This window comes from Meriones unguiculatus, chromosome 9 (genome assembly GCF_030254825.1).
Source record: "Meriones unguiculatus strain TT.TT164.6M chromosome 9, Bangor_MerUng_6.1, whole genome shotgun sequence".
NCBI classification, from domain to species: Eukaryota; Metazoa; Chordata; class Mammalia; order Rodentia; family Muridae; genus Meriones; species Meriones unguiculatus.
In genome coordinates, this window is record NC_083357.1 from 67,471,220 (window position 1) to 67,497,262 (window position 26,043).

The 26,043-nt window shown below is 39.3% G+C and overlaps 1 protein-coding gene across 2 annotated transcripts in view; it reads right to left on the bottom strand.

The window, feature by feature from the left end:
- Nucleotides 1-26,043, bottom strand: part of Xpo7 (exportin 7) — an 88,071-nt gene that overhangs the window by 55,685 nt on the left and 6,343 nt on the right. The gene's annotated exons all lie outside the window — the stretch shown is intronic.

Sequence of the window (26,043 nt, forward strand, 5' to 3'; positions counted from 1 at the left end):
GTTGTTTGATGTGGGTGCTGAGAACCAAACTTGAATTCCTTACAAGCAATACATGTTCTTAACTGCTGAACCATATTTCCACCTCTGCTAGTATTTTCATTAATAAACTTGTTGCAGGAAATGACTAAAGGTAATTTGCCATCTCTTCATACTTCCTAAACCGGCACCATGTTTTCTGAACTAAATTCTCATAAAGAAAGCAGGGTGAATGCATCTGACGTGCTGGTGGGACTAGATGATTTTTACTTAGTGCTGTTGAGACTGGGTTAGGTTGTCATCAAGCCTCCCACTTTTAGGAATTCCCACTGTCTTGACAGCACTGTCATCAATATTACTACATGACACAAGCCATTTATGTATATAATTATTGTTCGCATAAAGTAAGTTTGAGTACCATGTATTCTTCAAGAAGGATTTCTAAAACTAATGGCTAAGAACACAGTGCTCTGAAAAACAGCAGTAACTCAGTAACATATCAGCTGATCAACTATCTAAAGCTGTTATTTCCTTCAAGTGAGACCAAGTACTGAGAGCTGAACTGATATTTAAGCTAAATGGGTAGAATGGTAGGCTAATACAAAGAATACTGACTTCAAAGTCAGAGTAGGGTTTTGTAGCAGTTTATATGTAGCTCTGATGGCCTACTTACATGACATCAGTAATAGTTTTACTCTTCATCGCTCCTTTTCTATCACATGGATGCATTTAATGGCAGATGAGTGTCTACTATATGTCAAACACCATTCTAAATGCTTGGTAATATTAGTAAGCAAAACAAAGATTGCTGGCCTCCTGGTGTTGGCATCAGTGAGGGAAGACAAATGTGCTAACCATATGAAGTACATATAGGGAATGTGAGGCGGTGATAAACACTATGAAGAACAGAAAGCATCATAAGGAAGACTAAGACCTTGTGTGGTACACAGGGAGGAAGAGAGTTCAGGCTAGCCTTGAATGGTTAAGACAGCTCTAAGAGAGAGGTAAAAAAAAAAAAAAAAAAGTTCAAACTTTTATTGGGCAAGTGAGGTTAGCTAAATAGGCAGGGACATCTACCTGTGCCTCCAAAAATGGTTCCTCAGTGGATATCACAACACACCAAGTATTCCTAAAAGAAAGATTAGTTTGCTAAATGCAAACTATGTGCTAGACACTTTATACATGTTTTGGTTTCAGTACAAACTTAAGATTTATAGTAATTCTTATATAAAATAAAATAAAAGGCACACATGGTTTTTACACCAGTTGGCTTAAGGACAGTATCCTGAGGCAGACAGAACATTGTGTGCATACTACCACGTGAAACTAACTTGATGTTGTAGAGCTGAAATGACAACAGTCACGTTCCCAGAACACGTGAGCTTCCTAAACATCTCAGCAGAACTTTACCAACAAATCTTACATGTCTGACAGGGAGACAATCTGCTCTTCTTCAGATGAGCAGAAATTAGCTCCTGTAGTTTATGAGCATGAAGCATTCCTTCCACAAATGGTACTATGCTAATTAAATCTTCAGGCAAGTGTTTTTTTGGAAATGTCCTTAAAAGTCTAGAAATAAGTAAGATTAAAGGCATTCCATCTGAGGAAATGAGGTAATTTTAGGTCCATTCAGCTCAACTGGATATGAAAATATTTTAGGGTATGGCTCTGAAGTAGCAAAACAAAATCAAACCAAACCAAAAACCAAGTTACCTAGTACGCATACACATTTTTAAAACACGTATGATTTTTAAAACCTCCAACAAACAAAACTTAAGATCCCAAATAGGAATGATCCTAGTTGCTGGGCTGTGGGCATCAATACCTTTAATCCCAGAACTTGGGAGGCAGAAGTCGGTGAATCTTTGAGGTCAAGGCCAGCCTGACCTATCTACAGAGCAAGCTCCAGGATAGCCAGAGCCACACAAAGAAATCCTATTTCGAAAAACAAAACAAAACAAAAATGATCTAAAGACAGATTTTGTAACTTGAACTCTATCTTTCCATTTTGGTAATTAAAATGTTCAAAGTAGCCCTGCAGCCAGTGGCCCTGCAGGCAAGCTGAGGCTGTCTGGGTCAGTCTCTGATGGTGGCTAGTGCAGCAACTGAACCCCAAAGAGCAACAGATGATTTTACAAGACTTGTACTCTACAAGAAGCCGCTTAACATAAATGTGTACATTGATAACAAACTAATCTGGCATGTGGTATTAACCTCTGCGTCTGTGTCAGTTTATGAGACTTTTAGGAAAGATGTGATCCAGCAATGTATCCAGAGCTTTCTTCAGAGACCAGCAAACCTTAGAACATTACTCTGACTTGTAGAAACATTTGCCTGTTCCCATTCCAGGACCCTGGCTTGCTAATTTGGTCCTACCAACAGAAGAAGCCCAGGGTTTTTCCTGATGAGGACTTTCAGCCATGGATGAGAGCATATACATTTTAGGACCCACATTCACTAACGTTCTCACTATCTTTTAAAGGAGCAAAGTTTCACTGATATAGTCCAATACCCACTAGTTTGAGTTATGTGACATTTTACTAGCACCAGAGATGCTTTTGTAAGCATCCCAATGCTTTTGTAAGCATTGGGAATATGGCCCAATGCTTATTTTTCTGAGGCTCAATAAGAAAACAACAAAGCTCAATTCTTCATCTTTTTTGGTTGAAACATATGAAAGTGTCAAAATGCCCACTCTTCTTGACCTGCAAAAATGGTTATTTTATATGGCTCAACCCAGAATTTATAAAAATGACAATTTAAAATTTTCTTAGAGTGATTTTTAAAAATGTTATTTTGAATTATATGTTTATATGTCTATGTGCACATGTGAATGAAAGTGCCCATGGAGTCCAGAAGAGGGTGTTGGATCCCCTGGAGCTAGAGTAACAAGTAAGAACCAAATTTGGATTCTCTGAAAGAGCAGTGAGTGTTCCTGACACTCCGACCCATCTCTCCAGCCTCTTCTATTCATTTCTTGGCTTCAAGGGGCTGTACATACTTAAAAAACCCCCACCAGCACCAGAATAATCTCTTTCTCTCTCTTTTTTTTTTCAAGATAGGATTTCTCTGTGTAGTTCCAGGCTAGCCTCAAACTCACAGAGATCTGCCTGTCTACCTCTCTGAGTGCTAAGATTACAGGTACGCACCACCACACCTGGCTCACCACCACATTCTTTTTTTAATTAAAAATTTTTTATATTAATTACATTTTATTCACTTTATATCCCAGCTGTAGCCCTCTCCCTCATTCCCTCACAATCCCACTCTCTTTCCCTCCTCTCCTTCCATCTGACCCTAGCTTATCTGGTCTCATCAGGACTTCACCACCGCATTCTTAAAAAGATTTGATTATAACCACTGCTGAGGTTATACAGTAGGTTTAGGTACCATATTATGCCAAACTGGTAGAAATTCCATAGTCTTTTTTTTTTTTCCTGGAAGCATGTTAAACTAAATCTTTTACACACACGCACGCATGCCCACACACATAAATTTTTTTCCACACCTACATGTATAAATTTCATATTGTTAGACATGGAGTACTTTTGTTTGTTTCAGACTAATCAGACCTTTCTGGCCCATACATAAAAAACAAACAAACAAACAAACAAAAACAATCCCCAAGCAGATGCCTTTAGGCTGTACGACTAGTATGTTAAAAACTTCTGAGTCGAGAGTTCAAGTGTCACCGTGGAGACTGTATAGGACAGCTGTGATATATACAGTTCACAGGCGACATGAAATAAATACACTGAATAAAAGTTCTTCTTTAGGAGCTGGGGAGATGGCTTTCTTGGTGGTTGACAGTGCTGCTGCTCTTTTGAGGTCCTTCCTTCCCAGCGCTCACACTATGGATCACAATAGTCTGCAGCACAGTTCCAGGGGCTCCAACTACCTCTTCTGAACTCCACACGTAGCAGGCACCCATGTGGTACAGACATACATGCAGGCAAACATGAGTTTGTATAAAATAATATTTAAAACCTCATTTAAGTTACTGATGATTTTTTTTTATATAAAAAACATGAATAGATATAAAGAAAAAATATCAAAGCCTTTGGCTGGAAGAAAGAGCTTTTCCTTCAATATCAATGATCATTAACCAGTTAGCACTTCTGCATATAGGACTTGACTGAGCATTTAATGATCAACAAATACTTGACATTAAATTTTATGTTTCATCCAACTGCCTAATGTCAGAGGGTATTCTGAGATTTTTATATTTATCAAATACATTGCTGGCCCCCAGATAAATTATAGCTAGATGTTCTTTGTCTACCAATATTAATGGTTTATTTTAAATCTTCATGAACGTTGCTGTAGACTCTTAAAACCCAAGCTTTCCAAAAGCTGAGGCAGAATGATGGCAAATCTGAGAGGTTAGCCTGGGCTACAAAATGAAACTACCTCAAAAACAAAAAATAAACCCTTCATGAAGTCCTGAATACAGATAATACTGACCTCAAGTACTCAGCAATACATATTTACATCATAACCATGTTAACTTAATTGTTTAATGAGTTTATGACTTTTTGTAATTTATTATTATTATTCTCTCATACATTACATCCAGACCACAGTCTCTCTCCCTCTAATCATCCCAGCTCTTTTCTCCACCTACCCTTTCCTCAGATCCACTCCTTTTCTGTTTCCCTTTAAAAAAAACAGAGCAGGCCTCCCAGGGAGATCAACCAAACAAGGCACTACTAGTTACAATAAGACTAAGCACAAAGGAGGCAACCCAGTAGAGTCTTAAGTACAGGCAAAAAAGTCAGAGATCATCCCCACACCCACTGTTGAGAGTCTCACCAAGAACGTCATGCAGAGGACCTAGCCCAGATCCATACAGTGTCTGTGTTTGTCACTTCGGTATGAGTTTATAACTTATTTGCTCAAAACATTCAAAAACATTGAATGTGTAAGTTATATACACATATATGAATGCAGTCAATACACAGGTGCTTTTGGTCATTCTGTTTTGTGAGACAAGGTCTCACTTTGAGTAGGTCAGTAGGCAGCTTGGAACTCACTATATAGTCTAGGCTTTGAACTCACAGGAATTTTGCCAAAGTCTCCCAAACACTTGGATAACTGACAAGAGGCACCAAGTAAAATTACAGACTTTTTTATTATAACTCATCTCTTAGTACTACCAAATTTGTTCTTCTATCCTTAAATTTTTTTCTTTAAACATATGTACTACCACAAACATATACCTGTGAAGGAAATGTGCTCAGTTACAGCAACCCAGAGAGAAAAGGGACTTATATATTTCTCAGATGATGCGAAACAGAGTATTTTGGAACACACTGTCAATCACTTTGCCACAACAGTCCTAAATATTTTATTTAACTGATGACATTCTAAAGAAACAGCCATAAAATATCAAGTTCTTACTTTCTGATGAGTCAAGGAAAGCCATGTTGTGTGCCAGTTAACTAAAAACAAGTTATTTTCATGTTTTTCCTCAAAATACAGCCAAGAAGAGTGCTGAATATATCAGCCAGGGAGAATACACAAAATTCTCGGGTTTATAATTCTCAAAAATATGGTTTATGAGCTGGGTGTGGTGGCACCTGCTTTTAATCCCAGCATTTGGGAGGCAAAGGCAGACAGATCTCTTTGAGTTCAAGGATAGCCAGGGTTACACAGAGAAACCCTGTCTCGAAAAAAAAAAAAAAGGGTTTCTGAACCCCTGAAGTTTCCTGAGACTTCAAGAGGTTTCTAAGATCCAAGCTATCGTTTACAATGGCACTAAAATACTTCATATCTTTTTGCTGTACTGACACTTGCACAAATGGTAGAGCAAAGGCACTAAAGTAATGGCAGACAAATCCAATGGTACTTTAGCACAAGCCATGACAGTGACTACAAAGCGTATGGACAATCTTTAAATTTTTGGCTGCCACCCACTCCTATAAAGCAAAATAAAAACTTAGCCACTTTTACTTGAGACTGTGCTTCATGGGGAAAAAAATCACTACTGTTAAGGATCAGAAAGATGACTCAGGAGGTATAGACACTTGCTGCTAAACCTGATGACCTGCAATTGATACCTGGGACACATATGTTGCTTTCTGACATGCACACAATAATACAATAAAACATTGAGATATAAAAAAATACATGTAACAATATGAGAATTATAAAATATTTCTACAGACCAAATGGTTTTCACTAACCAGAGAAAGGAATTTTCAGAAAAGGTTTTAGATTACATAATGCAACTAACTTACACAAAACTGCCACTTGTAGAATACCCAAAATAATCCCAAAAGGTTATTAAAATACCCTCCCTTTCTACTATAGTATTTGTGTGAAGTTGGATTTTGTTTAGACACTGTATTATCAATGTAATACAATATATCATCATAGGCTAAATATGGAAATAAACATGAGAACTGAGCTGTATTCTATGAAGCCAGATTTGGAAGAAATTTACAAAAACTGAAACACCCAGGAGGCCCAGTAGGTGAGAGCTTAAGTCCAGCCTGGGCTATCATATACTGAGCCAGTCTCAAATCCACCACCCCACCCCCACTTGAACTCAGCCTATCTCTGAAGTACTCAGATTACATACGTATAAGCCATCAATCCCAGTTTTGTTTTTCATTTATTAATTGGCTGTTTTGTTGCAGTGTGTGAAGGTCAGAAGGCAACTTGTAAGAGTCAGTTCTCTTCTTCCACTACCTCAGATTCATCAGATTGGGCAACAAATGCCTTTACCTGATGAATTACCTCTCTGGCCAGGGTAAACCCCAATTCTTTAATTTTTAATTATGTGTGTATGTGTGTGGATATGTATACAAGGGTGCAAGTGCCCTGGGAGTCCACAGGAGTGTGCTGAATCCCTGGGAGCCAGAGCCTCAGCAAGGCCAGTGCATGAACCCCACCTTCACTTCTAGTAAAGGCAGATTTAGTAGGAAAAGTAAGAAAGAAGTGGGAGGGCTCAAGGAGGGAATACCCACAACATATTCTTCTTACCTTGCCGACTCATCACTCCAGCCCCATCTCAATTCTTTTTCTTGCCAACTTTTTAGACAATACATCAATTTCCTACCTTACTTGAAGGTGACCAATTATTTTATTATGCTTTTAAAGTATCATTAAGAACTCACGGAGCTTGACCCACATGTTTAGATATCAAATTTAGATCAATTGTGTTGACTAATTTTCTTAAAAATGCCTAAATGAGCACGCTGACCAGGGAAACGGGTAAGCTAAATACAGATCTTTGCCTCTTTCTCAGTTCTTCCAAATCCAATCTCCCAGCCTTATCCGCAGTTTGTCAGCATACCATCAGCTGTGGCCACTGTTGTGGTTTGAATAAAAATGGTACCCTTAGGCATATATATTTGAATGCTCAGTCATCAGGGAGTGGAACTATTTGAGAAGGATTAGGAGATGTGGCCTTGCTGGAGTATATGTGGCCTTGTTGGAGGTGGACTTTCAAAAGCCCATGCCAGGCTCAGTCCTATCTCTCTGCTCCTATGTATCAGGATGTAGTTCTTGGCTCTAGCACCTGTCTGTCACCATAATGATAACGGACTAAGTCTCTGAAACTGTAAGCAAGCCCCAATTGAAGTCTTTCTCTTATAACAGTTGTCTTGGTCATAGTGTCTCTTCACAGCAATAGAACAGTAAGTAAGATAGTCACCCACTTTCCCCAGTCTCCAGCAAATTACACAGATCTCTTCCTAACTTCTCTCTCCCAACTCATTGGTTTATCCTGGACCCCAACTCTAGCAGGCACTCCATGGGTAGATACCCAAAGGCCACTCTGGCAGGGAAACAGGCTGGCCAATCGCAGATCTTTACCTCTCCCTCTATTCCCCAGTCTTAATTCCCAGCCCTGTAGCAGATATTCTTCTGTGGTCTCTTTTCACTATCTGGCTCCATTTCCAAGCAGATCCTGGTGGAACACCCAGCTATCCTTGTTCTTGGGACCCCTTAGCCATGCCCACTGTGTCCCCATTCCTAAGTATTGGTACCCAATATCCAGAAACACATTTTTACCAGGAGCCTTCAGTAGCCACACCTGTAAAGATCCCAAAAGACATTTCCTACCAGGCAACACACAACCACCATATTCTCTTAAGATCCAGAGAGAAAACAAAAACCAAGGAACAAAATACCCACTCAACAAACACAAGACCAGATATTAGCACCCACAATTACAATATTCCCAATTTCAGATGCCTAGACACCAGCATAAGAACACAACCAGGAAGAGCCAGGACCATATGTCTCCACTAGAGCCCAGCAACCTTACCACAGCAGCTCTAAATATTCCAACATAGCTGAAGCACAAGAAAAAGACAAAGAAATAGCCTTTATGAGTATGATAGAGGTCTTTAAAGATAAATTAAAAAATCTCTTTATGAAATCATAAAAACAAACAAACAAAAACAATAGAAGGAAATAAACTCCAGTTCAAGGCCTGAAAGTGTAAGGAAAACTCTTAGGGAAATCTGGAAATGAAAAACTTAGGAACTTGAACATGAACCAGAGTCAAGCCTCACCAACGGAATATATGAGATGGAAGAGAGAATCTTATGCATTGAAGACAAGGTAGAAGTGGATGCCTTGGTCAAAGAAAATGTTAAATCTAAAAATCTCCTGGCACAAAACATCTGGGACACTATGAAAAGACCAAATCGAAGAATAACAGGAATATAGGAAAGAGAAGAAACCCAGGTTAAAGGTACAAAAATTATTTTCAACAAAATCATAGAAGAAAAATTTCCCAACCTAAAGGAGCTTTCGTATCAAGGTACAAGAAGCATACAGAACATCAAACAAACTGGACCAGAAAACGTTAAATGTACAGTACAAAGAAAGAATATTAAAGCTGCAAGAGAAAAAGACCAAGCAGAATATAAAGGCAGACCTATTAAAATGACACCTGACTTCTCTTCCAGAGGACCTGGACTTAACTCTCAGCATCCACACGGTACAGTGTTCTAAACTGTTGAGCCAAACCTGAAGCTTCTTAAATATGTTAAACAAGCAAAGTTTAGCCCTAAGTCACTCTTGATGGATTTAGGCTTAATTCAGTCTACATCTTAAAACAGTTTTTATCTTCTTTAATGGTGTAACAAAGACTCAAAGAAAATCCAAACTTGCATATCTTCTGTAGTTTTCAATAGAGCCAAAGACTATTTAGAATAATATCTATAAGTTTATAATTACTAATAGATTATAAATTACCACTATGGAGCATACAAAAATTCATATTGATTAATTAATCAACCAACTTTATTTGGGTATATGAAAGTTATTTCTAAAACAAATTAAATCCTATCTTACCAACAACAAAGTTCAAAAAGAAATATTAAACATTAAAAATCTAGAAACAGTTACTCCTTGAAGACAATGGCACACGGTATAGGTAAAATTTATACCTGTTTATTAAGCCATAAAGAATATCAATATATAGAGCAAATAAATAAAATAAGAGAAAATATAAAATCACTTCCCTTTATCCCCCACTTTAAATTTTGGAAAGAGTATTTTTCATGTTCCTAGTTAAAAAAAAAAAGTAACTAAAATCTTACTGTTACCAAATGAGAAACACCTCCCTTCCCCAACCAAAGTTAATCTGTAGACAGCAGGACTATCATCTAGACAGTGAAAAGTGTAGTAAGGGGTTTAGAATGCCCATGCATCTCATTCTCACTAGAAAGCAGATGCTTTTCAAGAATTACTGCTAGTGGTCTTTCCTAAACTGAGGTCCTCAAATAGTCTTATCTGCACACTCTCTCTGGGCATTTACAAATAAAAGACTTTCATTTTATGAGTATTAAAAAAGGAACACAGGTACAGTTTGGATCATCTGGTAGATCACTTTAATGATTTTAGGATATATTCTAGTTTGCTGGTGGTCTACTGACACAGGTATACTTCAGTAACTGAGAGCTAATCAAAAAGGAGCAGAAGTAGGCTTGGAATATAGAAGACATGTCTGTCACATAATGGTGGGATTATAGCAGGAACAAGAGTTTCTTAGTGCTCTGAATGCAAGACGGTCAATGCATGGTATGGTGGTATTGGCATGCAGAACTGAGAATTTACAGTGGCTGCTTAGTAGTCATTTTGTTTGTTTTGGGTATGATGAGGATGTTCTGCAACCAGATGGTGCTGATGGTTGCAAATCACTGTGACTGTACTCAAAGCCAGACTTTCTGATGGTGAATTTTATCTCAGTTAAAATAAAATGAATGTACAGTACTGCAATCAGTATTACAGACAGTAATACAGTATTACAGACAGTAACCTAGCATGTTAAATATATGCTAATTTTAATGCAACTGGCTTTATTTAAAATCTGTAAATCAGTTTATAGATTAAAAACAAACAATTGACAGCCCCACGAAATTCATGCCTAGTTATGTCTGCGTGTCTATTATATTAAAATCAAAATAGTAAATACTGCATCTCTGAGATACCATTTGCCCTTTTAAAAGGAACAATATATTAAGAAAGTTTGAAAAAACTGACATGAAACTCATAACCATTATCTTACTTATTACACCAAAGCCTTAGAATAACCTTTTACTTTATCCACATAACGTGCTACTGGCAAAAATTGCCTATCAATTTGAATATAGTATCTCCTTAATAAATTTTTATCAAAGAGAACAAAGACACCTAGAATCAGGTGCTTGCACCTAGAATCCTTGTTGCTTTAGGATACTTTAGTTTTTGCACATGCCTCTTCAGTTAAACCAAGTCCATGGGAAGTACTTCTAGTGATTTTTGCATACCTTTTAGTAAGATACTCAAGAATGAAATGACTGCACCACCAGCTGGTAGCAGTTACAGAGAGGGACACTACAGTGACAAGGAGCAGTGATGGAAACAGAAGGACACAGCTAGGAGCATTGTTGGAATCTAAAAGAACTAATAAGAACAGTTTGAAAAGGACACTAAGCCTAGCTCCTACAGGCCTGCCAACAAAACATCAATTAAATGCCTTTCCTGCTATATGAGTGCTAAGAAGTTTCCTCTTTTGAGAAGTCAAGAGATCAAAATGTTTCAGCTTGAACACAATGGTTCAAAATACTTTAAAAATCAAATAGTTTCATGATGGAGTTCAAGGGTTTTTTTGTTTTGTTTTGTCTTTTTTATTTTTGTTTTTTCTGTAGCCTTAACTGTCAGGGACTTGCTTTGTGGACCAGGCTGGACTCAAATTCACAGCAATCCAAGCGGCTCCGTCTCCTGAATGCTGCTTCAAGTTTTTTTTTTTGAGCCAGGACCTCACTATGTAGCTCTGGCTATCCTGCAACTCATTATGTAGACCAGGCTGGCTTTGAACTCACAGAGATCCACCTAACTCTGCCTCCCAAGTGCTGGGGTAAAGGCATATGCCACCACACTCTGGTTCAAGTATGTTTTATAAATAACTTTCTTATACCCAAATAAAATTGATTGATTAATATAATCAATATATTTGTATATGCTTCACAGCAGTAATTTATAATCTTTCAGTAATTGTGTAAACTACAGACATTATTATAAACAGTTTTTGTACATGTTGAAACTACAGAAGATATTTAAGTCTGAATTTTCTTGGAGCCCTTGTTCAGCTCACCATTAAAAGAAGATAATACAATTTGGAACAGATTTGATGAAGCCTGAGTCTATCAAGACTGACCTAGGGCTTATGACAGAATAAACTGTTTTTATCTTTTTAAGGCATTTAAGGAGCTGCAAAATTATTCATACATGGGTCAAGAGCACTGACTGCTCTTCCGGAGGACCTGGACTTGATTTCCAGCACCCACATGGTGACTCAAAACCATGTTGCAACTACAATCCCAGGGGATCTGATGCCTTCTGGTGGCCTCCAAGGGCATCAAGCATGCACACGATACATAGATATTACAAATATCCATACGTATAAGATAAATAAAAACTTAAAAAATTTTTACTCAATTAAAAAAAACCATATACTTAATTTTATGTATGTATGTATACCCATGAGCTACAGTGTACAAGTGAAGCTCAGAGAACAACTGCAGGAGTAATTTTTCTCCTGCCGCAAAGGTTTTGGCAGTAAACACCTTTATACAAAGTCATCCTGCTGGCCCAGCATTCTGACTGTGCTAAGGCACTTGACTTGCATAACATACATTAAGTTAGACGACGAGTAAACCACCCAGTTTTTACCCTCAACACTACCTAGTAAGGAAGGTACTATATTATTCTCTACCCCATGGAAATAAAACATCTTCAGAGTACTTTAGCTGCAAGCATTTCACATCTGATATTAAGATTCTACAAATCAAGGAAATTTTGGTTTGGGAACTGCCAAGTAAAAAGCATTTTCAAACAAAAGCATACACAATATGCAGTTTCCCATTTCTATCACCCATGAGCCATGAAACACTTAGGAAATGCTGCTTTTCTGGACCTTTAGAGTCCAGAAAATCTTTCTAATCTTTCTAGACTGCTGACTGTCTTACATAATCCCGGCAAGTAGCACTGGTGAGAAAAGCACTGCATAAAGGCAGAAAACCAGTGACCTGGATGCTATAGAGGGCCACAGATTCTATGGCTCAAACTGTCCCGATGAAACAAAAAGACAAACCATTTTCCACTGGTTGCCATCTACTGACACGGGAGTGGCCATGGCAGAAGAAAAATTATCTAGCAGCATCTGAGGGTGCAAATTAAAAAAAAAAATCAAAATGCACAGGGGATGGTGATACATGCTCATGATCCCAGCACCCAAGAAACTGAGACTGCTGTTGCTATTATTGTGGATCATTTTACTGCTAGTGGTCAAGAGTGAGACTGCCTGAGGAAACAAAGGTCCTACAGAAACCTTGTTTTTGTTGTTGTTATTGTTTTATTTTGAAAAGAAAGCCTTACTGGAGAGATAGCTCAGTAGTTAAGCGCACTTGTTGCTTCTTCAAAAGACCTGAGTTTGGATCCCAGCACACATGTTAAGTAGCTCACAGCCACCTGTAACTACAGCTCCTAGGAGATTTAATGCTCTTTTCTGGCCTCTGTGGACACTTTGACACATGTAGCATACACTCACATAGACACACAAATAAAAAATAAAAAGAAAGGAAAAGATAGCTCCCAGGACTACCTAATATGAGTTAGGTAGATAGACAAGCATCAGAAGAGGCAGGTCAGTTAGCTACATCTCATCCTCTATGCATTCGCCTCTGTTGTACCCTGACAGGTTTAACAGTACTATGCATTTTAGTCAGTATAAAGTCTCAACACTATTTTACATAAAAGAAAAGTAAAGCTCTGAGGGCTAAAGTTATTTGTCTAAGGTCACACTCCTATTCAATGCATTTCTTCAAATCCTATCTTGTTCTGCTAAACTACACTATATAAAATAAGTAATTCCCCTTAAAGTCCTAGCTATGAGAGAGCTTGTTCACAGTGGAAACAGTATACAGATATCAAATACATGCTACTGTTCTATGCTTTTAGTGGAAAGGAGGGAGTACTAGATGGCTGTACCTCCTAAACCTCCCTGAGAGCACCACCAACTGACCAAGTATTCAAGTGCCAGAGACTATGGAACAACTTTCATTTAAACCACTAGACTTAACATAACTACTCTAAGACGCTTCATCTAGCAGCTGATGGAAACAGATGCAGAGACACACAGCCAAACATTTAGACAGAGCTGAGAGAGTCCTATGGAAGAGTTGGGGGGACGATTGAGGGAGCTGGAGAGGTCAAGTACTTCACAAGAAGACCTACAGAGTCAACTAACCTGGGCCCACGGAGGTTCACAGAGACTGAACCACCAAAGAGCATACATGGATTGGTCCAAGGCCCCCTGCACATATGTAGCAGATGAGCAGCTTGGTCTTTATGTGGGTCCCCCAGCAATTGGAGCGGAAGCCTGCCTTTGGATCCCATTCCTCTAACTGGACTGCCTTGTCTGGCCTCAGTGGGAGAAGATGTGCCTAGTCCTGCAGCAACTTAATGTGCCAGAGTGGGTTGGTACCCATTGTGGAGAATGAGGTGTGTGTGTGAGGGGGTACTGGGAGAAGAGGAGGTGGGCTGCAATCAAGATGTGTTGGTTCCAGAAATATGGTAAACTACCCTCAGAGATGGTTAACTGTGCCCAAGGGGAGGGGCCAGCTCTCTCTCACTCATTCCCTCAGGGCAGGCTCACCTGCAAAGCCCCACAAGCAGGGCCAGCTCTATTGTACTTCCTCGGTAAGGTGCTGTCTCCAAGTGCTCTCTCAAGTGTTGTAGCCAGATAGGGGTGGGTCCAGCTCTCCTACTCTTACTCCTCAGTGCCAACTCTCCACAACCCACAAGATATTAATATGGCCCCAGGCGGCAGCCCAGGGATGTCCACATGGCCTTTGGTGGTAACAGACCCCTGCCGCTGCCAGCTACTCACACCAGTCTGTTCCACACTACCCTTGAGTCTACAGTTCCACCTCTCTTCATCATGCACACACCATTCTGCTTCTTTCTCTTCTACCTCTTTGCCACTTACTTGCTCATCTTAGTGGCACCAGGCCCTTGGAGTGTCTTCCATGTAGAGCCAGGTGAGAGTCGTCTTGGTCTTGCTCTGCCTGCCGGGCTCCTGAACTGATCTATGATCCACTTACAAGTCATCAGGCTAGTAGGGTGGGGATACAGCTCAGCAGAAGAGCTCTTGCTTGGCAAGTGTAAGATGCTGAATTGATTTCCAACATCATACACAAGCAAGCAGACAGAGAGAAACTGGGCCATGCACACTGAAGTAAACTATCAATCTTACAGTTTCATTCTAAAATATGACAAGGAAGGGTAGGGTGGAAGAAGAACTAGAAGGAAAAAAAGTCACAGGTATAAGAACACACACACAAAGATAGAGACATAGAAACACATACAGAGAAACACATACACACACAGACAGACTACTTTCATGTGTAAACACCGAGGAAGGAAATCTGTGTCACAAGGACGAAGATACAGAGCGCAGACAAAGGTTAAGAGTACTGCACTATCAAAATCTGAGAAAATTCTTGGGGATAGGGAGAACAAGGCTAGATCTTGACTCAACATGATTTTCAATAAATACAATCAACAACAACAAACACACCTTGCATTTTTTCATATAAAGAGCAATATAGAATAGATTCATTCAAAGAACAATAAATATTCTTAATGAGAAGTTTGGGTTACTGTAAATACTAGAATAGATATCAAGAGTCAACTGGAAGCTGGGCATGGTGGCACACGCCTGTAATCCCAGCACTTTGGGAGGCAGAGGCAGGCAGTTCAAGGCCAGCCTGGTCTACAAAATCCAGAATAGCCAAGGCTACACAGAGAAACCCTGTCTCGAAAAACTGGAGGAAGGGGGGGAAGAAGAAAAAAAAAAAGAGCCAATTGGAATTAAAGCTATCAGGTTATATTTTTATAACATAGTAAGTTGTATGTACATGGATCTGCGCTTGAACAGTCGTGTGCCAACATATAACTACAACTTAAGGACAAAGGCGGGCCATTCCTAGTCTGAAAACCCAAAGTACAAAACTTTCTAAAGGTTGATATGAACCAATAAATGGAAAATTCTGTAAGTGACCTTAAGTGAGGGGTCACAGTCTAAGAATACTGAAAATATTGCATAAAATTATAACTAGGCTTTTTGCAAAAACTACATATAGAACAAATTTCATGCTTAAATTTCAATCCTATCTCTAAGGAAAAAAAAAAATCTTCACATCTGAAATATTTCTGGTGTTAAGTATTTTGAAAAAATGATTACCATAACTAGTACAGTGTTATGAGAGAGAAATCATAATGAAGTAAAATGGCATTTTATTCAATGACAATCTATTTACTAATGAAAATGTCTTTATTTTAGTTTTCTTCCTCCCTCCCTATCCCCTTCCTACTCAACACTACATGCTCTGGCTGTCCTAGCACTCACTACATAGATGAAGCTGGCCTAGAACTCAGAAACTAGCCTGCCTCTGGGATTAAAGGTGTGTACCACCACACATGGCTTAGTTATATTATTTCTTTATTTATAATTTTAGTTTTTAGTTTTCTGATGGTTTCTCTATGTACCTTTCTTTGGCTGTCTTGGAACTTGCTCTGTAAACCATGCTGGCCTTGAACTCAAGAGATCCACCTGCCTCTGCCTTCTGAGTGCTAGGATTAAGGGGGTGTGCCATCATGCCCTGTGTTATAATGTTTCTTAAGAGCAAATTAGCCAAGCTGAAAACAAACTTTTTTTTTTATTAGCCACACAAATAATGAAAATCTGCTTTGGCATACACTTTCTTGATCTTTTTGCTATTACAAAGCCCTTGCAACTGAAATTCAGATGCCACACAAATGGGCTGGAGAGATGGCTCAGTGGTTAAAAGCACTGGCTGCTATTCTGGAGAACCCAAATGGCAGCCCACAACTCCAGTTCCAGGGAATCCAACACCCTCTTCAGGCATCTGTAGGTACCAGGCATATATGTGGTATATATACATTAATGCACGAAAGCACTCATACACATAAAATAAAAATAAACAAATCTCATTTAATTAGCTTGATAACTATGATTCAGATAAATACAAACATGTAGTAAAATTATTACATTCATAAATGAAAGATTCCAAATATGCAGCTGTGGGTAAACAAACAAAACCAGTAAATTGCCAAAGAGTTGCTAACTTATTTTATACTTACAATTTTTTTATTTTATGTGTATGGATGTTTTGCCTGCGTGTTAAGACAGTGCATCATCTGTGCAGCTGGTATCTGCAGAGACCACAAGAGGGCACTGGATCACCTGGACTGGAATGAGATACTGTAAGCCATGATGTGGGCTCTGGTAATGGAAACTGAATCCCCTTGAAGAGCAGCTAGTGCTCTTTAACCACTTAGCCATGTCTCTAGACCATGTCTGTTAAAAACAAGAGTCAGGGCAATATTCTAATGTTAAACAAACATGTACATATGTCTAGGGGACTAATAATTTATATAGCTTTGAAGCCTCAAAGTAGAGGAATTTTCAAATTATAGTACATCAGCTTAGAGAAGAGTAAAAATACTAACATAAAATCCAGTCAAAAGAAGGAGCTGGAGAGACAGTTCTGTGGTTAAGAGCACTGGCTGCTCTTCTAGAAGACTGGGGTTTAATTCCTAGCAACTACATGGTAATACACAACTGGCTCTTTTCTAGTTTGAGGGGATCCCATGACCTCTTTTGGCCTCTGCAGGCAGCAGGCATGCACATGGTGCAGAGACATACAAGAAGACAAAATACCCGTACACATAAAACAATAAAAAAACCTACCAAAAATAGAAGGCAATTTTACCTGTCTTCTAAAGTTCTAGAATATGATCTGTGCCTAAAATCCTGGCAGAACAGTAGGTATGATAGGATATCATACACAAAATGATACTTTTTTGCTCCACAGAAACATGTTCTTGATTCCTTCATAGAGGTTAACATACATACAAGCCAACTTTCCTTGAATGCTCTCATTTTGACTTTTATTTGTTTAGACTCATATCACACACATAATGAACAACCTATAGTTTTGGGACTAGATGCCTATATTTTAAGAATTAGAATCACCTCTGGTCTACTTAACTCCTGATACAAACATTTGAAAGTTAGGAAGAATGAAAGAGAAGATAAGAGATATAGGCACAAAAAAGACACAGAGTTCTTACTGACATAAAAATCCACAAGAAAGCTTCTCATCTCTCCTTATCTCTTCCCATGAGAAAACCCTGAACACACTCTGAATTCTTTTTAGAAGGCTCAACAAGGCAGAAACATAAGAAAATTCAAAACAGAACACTAAAGAGAAAAAGATAAAAGAAATCAGAAATACTTAATCTTGGAGCCCTGTTACTTTGATTTTGAGAAGAAAAAAAAAATCATAGTTCCATATTTATTCCTGAAAAAAGTGAATTACAAGTAGATATTTCTTAAGAGGCTTTGGCATACACACTCCACATACTAAATCATTTTCAATTCATTTTTCAAACAAACTACTGTATAAACTATGAAAAATACTTTTCAGGAAAGTAAGTCAGACAGATTGTAAGTAAGTAAGTAAGTAAGAAAGAAAGACCAGACAGATTGTGACATAAAATATTTAGAAGAATTTTCCTACAGGAGTTTTAAAGAGAAGTCTTTTCTGGATATTCCCAAAACAAGTTGATGGAGGATAAGCAGATGAGATGAATGTAGAGAAGGGAATCATTTTTCCAAGAGAAAGAAAATAGGAATGGGAGGCTTGTCTATAATGTGTAAGGCTCTAGATCCAATCCCTAGATCCTAGAACTAACCACATCCATCCATCTAAAGCGATAAAACAAATCAAGAGCAGTTTAACGTTGAATTACTTTTAGTTGCTGGCCATCATAGCACAAAAGCAGGCAGATACCTGTGAGGTAGTGGCCAGCCTGGTTTCTACAGCAAGTTACAAGCCAGCCAGGGCTATGTACTGAGACCATCTCACAAACAAACTTAACTCAAAACAAAACAAGAATTGTTTTCACTTGCCCCAATTAAACAACAACAACAACAACAACAAATCTTTACGAGGTCTATAGTGATCAGTGGCCAATGTTGTATAGTTTATGCAAACCCCTAAGAATGAGCTCTTCTATGCATGCTAATTTCAACACTGTCAGAAAGATTTTACTCTTGCCAATGGTAACAGAATCTGAGTTTACTTGTCCTGGCTAGTTTTATGTCATTTTGACACAAGCTAGAATCATCAGAGAGGAGGGAGGCTCAGTTGAGAAGATATCCCAATAAGGTCTAGCTGTAGGACTTAAAAAAAAATTTTTTTTTTTTAATAATTAGTGGTTGATGAGGGAGGGCCCAGCCCATTGTGGGTGGTGCTATCCCTGGGCTGGTAGTTCTATAAGAAAGCATGCTGAGCAAGCCATGAGGAGCAAGCCAGTAAGCAGTACAGCTTCAGGGTCTCTGCATCAGCTTCCTGCCTCCAGGCTCTTGCTTTGCTTTGAGTTCCTGTCCTGATCTCCTTCAATGAAGAACAGTGATATGGAAGTGTAAGCCAAATAAACCCTTTCCCCCTCAAGTTGCTCTAGTCATGGTGTTTCATCAAAGATAACACCAACAAAGACAGAAATTGGTACTAGGATAGTGGGGTATTGCTGTGACAGACCTTACCACATGTTTTGGGGAGAATTGTAGAAGGATTTTGGAACTTTTGGCCCGAAGAGCCATTGACTGTTCAAAGCTTGGTGAGCTGTTCTGTGGGAGCTTGGAAATAAGACTGTTGAGAGAAATGCAGACAGTGGAGGCCTGAAGTTCCAGAGGGAAGCAGGAGAGTTACTTAAAGATTCTACTGGGGCTATTGCATAATTTTAAATTAAGAATCTGTGGTTCTGGTCGGCTGGGGCTGAAGAATGGGCTCTGATTAACAAGATACCAGAACCACTCAAGTGAAACCTTTTCTTTGCTGGGATCATTGATACTGGTCAACAGAAGCTGAGAAATTTGCAGTGATTAAGAAACCAGCATCACTGAGGTGAAATCTTCTGAGAAGTGTTTTCTGAGAGTCAGAAGCTGTGTTCCAAAGGTAGCCAAGGTTGTACCATATACTGGCAGTCAAACTTGGTGGTATAAGAGTCACCACATGGTACTGGTTCTGAAAGCATGAACCATGGAGAGTAGCTGAGGCTTGGTACTGTGAGGTAGGGCTAGAGTCCCTGAAGAGCCCAGGAGAGTCTACTGATGTAAAGCCCAGTTGCAATAAGAGGCCAAAGCACTTTGGAGATGCCTGAACCAAAGAAGGGATGACACCAAGAACAGAACAGCAGCAGCAGTGAAGTGGAGCCAGAGCCTCAAATCAAGCTGTGTATGCTGCAGAAGGTGGAGCCAGAGAAGCGCCCCAAGCCTCTGAAGGAGCCCAAAAGATCTCGGGTGGATCCCAGACATTGGACACTGAGTTATTTATACCGTTGCAAGTGTTTGGTTTTACTTTCTTCAGACTGTGACTGTGCCCTGGCTCTAGTTCTTCATTCTTGAAGAAATTGTTTAACTTTGATTTTTATAGGAGCCCATAGCTGTCGCCTAGTTATAGGCTTTGGGTTTTAGAGACTGAATTTTAAAGTGTTCGAATTTGCAAAGAAAGACTGTGGGACTTTTTAAGTTTGTAAAACGTTTTATGCTGTGATGCTTATCCAAGATGCATTATCACATTTGTGATCTTGGAGATGAACAAGAAAAAGAAAGGTTGTGGCTTAATAGTGATGTGTTTGTTGACAAGAGGTCAGTTGTGCTGGCTAGTTTTATGTCAACGTGACACCAGCTAGAGTCATGAGAGAGGAAGGAGACTATGTTGAAAAGATGTCACCATAAGATCAAGCCTGTTGGGCATTTACTTAGTTAGTGATTGATAGAGGAGGGCCCAGCCCATTGTGGGCTGGCATAGCAAGCCAGTAAGAAGTACCCCTCCACTGCCTCTGAATCAGTTGCCTCCAGGTTCCTGCCCTGTTTGAGTTCCTGTCCTGACTTCCCTCAACAATAAACAGTGATATGGAATTGTAAGCCAAATAAACCCTTTCCTCCCCACATTGTGTTGGTCATGGTGTTTCAGCACAGCAATAACCCTAACTAAGATACTACTGTTGCAAAATAAACCAGCAGGGTTTCACTCCAGTTCTTCATTTTGCTGTTAGCAATAAGATATCTAGGCCAGGTGTGGAGATGCATGCTTTTAATGGCAGCACTTGGGAGGCAGAGGCAGGCGCATCTATGAGTTCAAGGCCAGCCTGATCTACAGAGTGAGTTCCAGGACAGCCAGGACTACACACAAAAACTCTGTCTTGGAAAAACAAAAACAAATGAAAAGGAGTAAGATAACTATACCCTGTGACAGGTAGTCAGCTAACATTTGACATATGTATAACATCTAAGGTTACAGATAACGTTTTTACTATGAAAATATGGGTTCTAAGCTGAACAGAGGTGGCACATGTTTGAATTACAGAAACTAGAAGGCTGAGGCAGCACAAGAGTTCACAGCTGGCCTGGGCCCACTACACAGTGAGAACTTCTCTCAAAAGCCAAATATAACACCTACAGAGAAAATATGGATTCAAACCCAATGTGGTAACTGAAAACCAAATGCCGACAGAATAGCTCTGTGTTCAAATGTATATAAGTACCTCAAACTCCATTCTTGAGACTCATGTTAAGTCATTGCTTCAGTATTTTATTCATCTGCTCTCTACTCAGCAGCCCAGAGTACACATTCATGGCACTAGTCACGGCACATTAATTAATTGGTTGAGACAATTTTAAAAAATAAGGGATTGAGAAAGTTACCTGACATTGAGTTCTGTTATACAAATACCTGCAATATATATGTGCACACACACAGACACATATATGTTTGTCAACTGACTATTTGGTTTAGCCTCCTTTTTTTTTTTTTTAAATCTCCAGTTACTATGTTCCCTTAACCTCCATTTGTTTTTTGATATATACTATTGCTTCATTCTTACTCTGTCTATACTGAATCAGTTTTTCCACATTTGCCAGAGTAGTTATTCTGCCACCTACCAGGTTTCTCCACGTTTTGGTCTCTTCTTACCATCAGCCTTATTCCTCACCTTCTCTTTATTTCTATTTTCTAGAATGAGCTAGGAACATAAAACTTTGTATATGGTACTCTCTTTGCTGATGTGTACTTATGAGCTTGGAGAATGCGAGGTATTTTCAAATCTAGTTTGACCATCCACCACTTTAGACAAGAAGCCTTTCTTGGCTTTATGCAGGAAAACTGACATCTGTATTTAATTTTCTATGTGTACATGTGTCATATCTCTAATATGACATACATCTTAGTGACATACATCTGTAGCTGTTAAGGTCTTTGAGCTATATCTTACTCACATTTATATCCTCATATGCCTAGCAATTTTGATACAGAATAGGATTTTAAAAAACCTGATTTAAAATGTTTACTGAAACTATATTTAGCTAACATTTCTTCACCTTACCAAACTACCAATACAGTAACACTGTCTTAAACAATGCCAGTCTATTACTTAGCAAGTAGGTATCACATTTAGAAAACATCTGAGAGACACTGAGTCAAGTAAGAATGTGACAAGTTATGTTTGAAATCAGAAACAGCAGGAGCTGTTTTAACATATTATACCTTTCTAGAAGTCTCTTAAGACACCTCTTTGTGATGTATCTTTATTATTTACATCTATATCAAGAATTTCACCTAGGTTTGCTTTTGCTAAGTGCTTTGAGCAAGAAAACATTAAGTTGATTTTTTTCAAGTTCTTAAATTTCGTTTATGAATACACTGCCTGTCATCACTTGGCCAAGAGAACAGAACAAAGTGTAGGAATTAATCTTAAATAAGTCACCCAATACATCTATCTGTATTCACACACATTTTAAAGAATAATTTAGCTTACTTTTATTGGCATAAGGGAACACAACTTTCTAACACATATTCCATTTCTGCACATTCTTTGGTTCAAATTCATACTTATTCTAAATTAGCACTGTTAAAAAGAAAATGTCTATGACAGGGCTCGGGGGGGCTCAGTTTCAAGAACGAGGACCTGAGTTTGGATTCCCAGTACCCACATAAAAAGCCAGGTGCAGTAGGAGGTATCTACAATCCCAGTGTGGGGCAGACAAATACAGGAGGAATCCTAGAGCTTCTTGGCTAGATAGTACTACCAAATTGGTGAGTTCCAGATAGGTAGATTGTAGCTGAGGAAGATAGCCCATGTCCACCTCTAGCTGGCACATGAACACACCAAAATGTCTACAATAATGTAAATATTTTGTACCTGCATGTATTATGACAGTCATTAGCCAAAGTATAACTAAAGGACTTAATTTTTAATTTAAACAGTAACTTGTTGCCAGAAATTATCATTAGGATAGCACAGTAGAAATCTGAGTAGCACAGCAACAAAATGTATCAAGTAATTTCTGAGTTCCTGCCAATCTGGACTTTGGTTAGAAACATGCTAGGTTAGTGCTCAACCTTCCCAAAATTCAGGCAATAGATGCGAGGTGTGACAGTTTCTCAAAGAACATATATCAGAAGTCTGCAAACTCCTGTGAAGGGCCAAATGATATCCTCCTTTCCCTAACTGCATTAAGTCTGATAGTTACAGCCACCATAATCATATCTAAATCTTCCAATAGTTCTCCAGTCTTCTAGGGATAGAAGGTTTTTATCTAGTCATCCTATAACGAAGGAAAATTCCATTACTAACATCTCTACAATACCTATCTTATAGAATGGCTCTGAACATTAAGAGAACACTGTAAAATGGCAAGTGTTTAAAAGTTCAATTAGTGCTAATGTGTAGGTAGTTTCTAATTCTATTTTCTCTCAAGTATATCCTTTTCATTTATGGCAGTAAGAATGTGCATATTTTTATGAGCATACATAAAAGTACATATTTGTGTGAAGTGGTCAAGAGCCAAGGATGCAGATACCAGAATTACTAAGGGTCTAATTTTTGTGATTAGCATTTCCTTTCCGTTCCTTATGTTCCTGTCTTGGACAGTTTTATGTCAACTTGACATAAGCTAAAGTCATCTGAGAGGAGGGAACCTACTTCAATTAAGAAAATGCCTCCATAAGGGGCTATATAGGCAAACCTATAGGGCATTTTCCTAATTAGTGATTGAATGAGGAGGGCCCAGCCTATTATGGGTGGTGCCATTCCAGGCAGAGCAAGCCAATAAGCAGCACTTCTCCATAGCCCATGCATCAGCCTCTGCCTCCAGGTTCCTGCCCCATTTGAATTCACGTCCGATGTGGAAGTGTAAACCAAATAAAATAAACCTTTTCCTCCCCAGTTTGCTTTTTGATTATGTTTTGTCAAAGTAATAGAAACCCTAACTAAGTCAAGTTGGTACCAGAAAAGTAAGGTATTGTGTGACAGACCTGACTACATGGTTTTTGGGAGAATTGTGGAAGGACTTTTGAAACTTTGGGTTAGAAAAGCCATTGAGTGTTGTTGAAGAGTTCAGTGAGCTGTCCTGCAGAAGCTTGGAAGATAAGAATCTTTGAGGGCAATGCAGCTGATGGAGGCCTGCCTTGTGACAGTTCAGAAGGAAGATAAAAAAAAGTATTGGGGTCATGTTATTCTGAATTAAGATGCTGTGGTTCTGATCAGCTGGGGCTGAAGAATTAACCAGGATTAAAAAGAGACCAGGACCACTGAAGTGAAACCTTTGCTCTACTGGGATAGCTGATGCTGGTTAGCTGGAGCTGAAAAATTAGCCTGCATAAGAAGAGACCACCTGCAATTAAAAGCGGTGGCAACATCTTTAATCCCAGCACTTGGGAGGCAGAGGCAAGTGGATATCTTTGAGTTCAAGGACAGCCTGGTCCACAGAATGAGTTCCAGGACAGCCAATGCTACACAAAGAGACCATCTCGAACACACACACACACACACACACATGCACACATACACAGAGAGAGAGAGAACACCAGAATCACTGAGGCAAAGTCTTCTGAGAAGTGTTTCATGAGAGTCAGCACACAGAAGCTGTGTTTCAGAGGTGGCAAAAGTCGCATCTTGCACTGGTAGCAAATACAACAGTGTAAGGATCAGCTAGGTGATACTCCTTTTGAAGGCATGAAGGGGTCATAGAGAGTAGCTGAGAAGCCACTGGTGAAGGTGCACCTTCAGCAGCAGGACTGAAGGGTCACACAGAGAAGTTGAGGCTTGGCAGCATAAAGAGAGCCTAGAAAGGCTATTGGTGAACATGCAGCCCAGTTGCAGGGAAAGACACTTAGCATTTTGGGGAGACCAGAACCATGGGATGACCACCAAGAACTACAGCATCAGTGGAGTGGAGCCTGCTAAGAGGACAAACTATGCTGTAGAGCACAGAGCCAGAAGGGACCCATGCTCCCAGAAGATGAGTGGACGTGGGACACTTGAGTTATTTATGCCAACAGAGTTTGGTTTTACTTTGTTCAGATTGTGACTGTGTCCTTGTTCTCTCTTGAACTACGAAAGGAAGCATTTAACTTACTTTCGATTTTTTTTTTTTTTTCAGGAGCTCACAGCTGAGAGGTTTCCAACTTTTAAAAGAGATTTCACTTTTTAAAGAGACTGGATGTGTCAAAAGTACTGAATCCTCTTCTTTTCCTTTTCTGTCTTTCTTTCTTTTCCTTCTTTTGAGACAGGGTTTCTCTGTATAACAGTCCTGGCACTCACTTTCTAGACCAGGCTGGACTTGGACTCACAGATCCACCTGGCTCTGCCTTCTGACCAACAGGATTAAAGGCATATGCCACCACACCCGGCTAAAGGTGATGAATTTTTAATGTGTTTGAATTTGTAGAGACTGTGGGACTTTTAAGGTTATTTATGTTTTTAATGTAAAATATTGGGGATAAATGAGAAAGAAAAGGTGTTATTACAGTGAAGTGTTTGTGTGTTGGACGGACAAGGGGTCAACTGTCCTGGCTAGGTTTATGTTAACTTGACACAAGATAAAGTTATCTGAGAGGAGGGAACCTCAATTGAGAAAAATGCCTCCATAAGATGAGGCTGTAGACAAGTGTGTAGGAATTTTCTTAATCAGTGACGGGTAGAGGAGAGCCTAGCCAATTGTGAATGGTGCCACCACTAGGCTGGTGGTCATGCATTCTACAAAAAGGCAGGCTGAGCAAGTCACGGGAAGCAAGCCAGTAAACAGCATCCCTCCATGACCTCTGCATCAGCTCCTGCCTTCTTCAGGTGCCTGCCCTTTGTGTTCCTGTCTTGACTTCCTTAAATGAACAGTGATGTGGAAATGTAAGCCAATAAACCCCTTCCTTAGGCTGGTGTGGTGATGCATGCCTGTGATCCCAGCACTCTGGGAGGCAGAGGCAGGCAGTCTCTTTGGTGAGTTTGAGGCCAGCCTGGTCTGCAAAGTGTGTCCAGAACAGCCAAGGCTACACAAAGAAACCCTGTCTCAAAAAATCAAAAACCAAACCAAATCAAACCCTTTCCTCCTAACCCCGGCTTGATTTTTGTTCATGGTGTTTCTTTGCAGCAACAGAAACTCAGCTCCTTCATGCTATCCTCTTTCTATTAAGAATT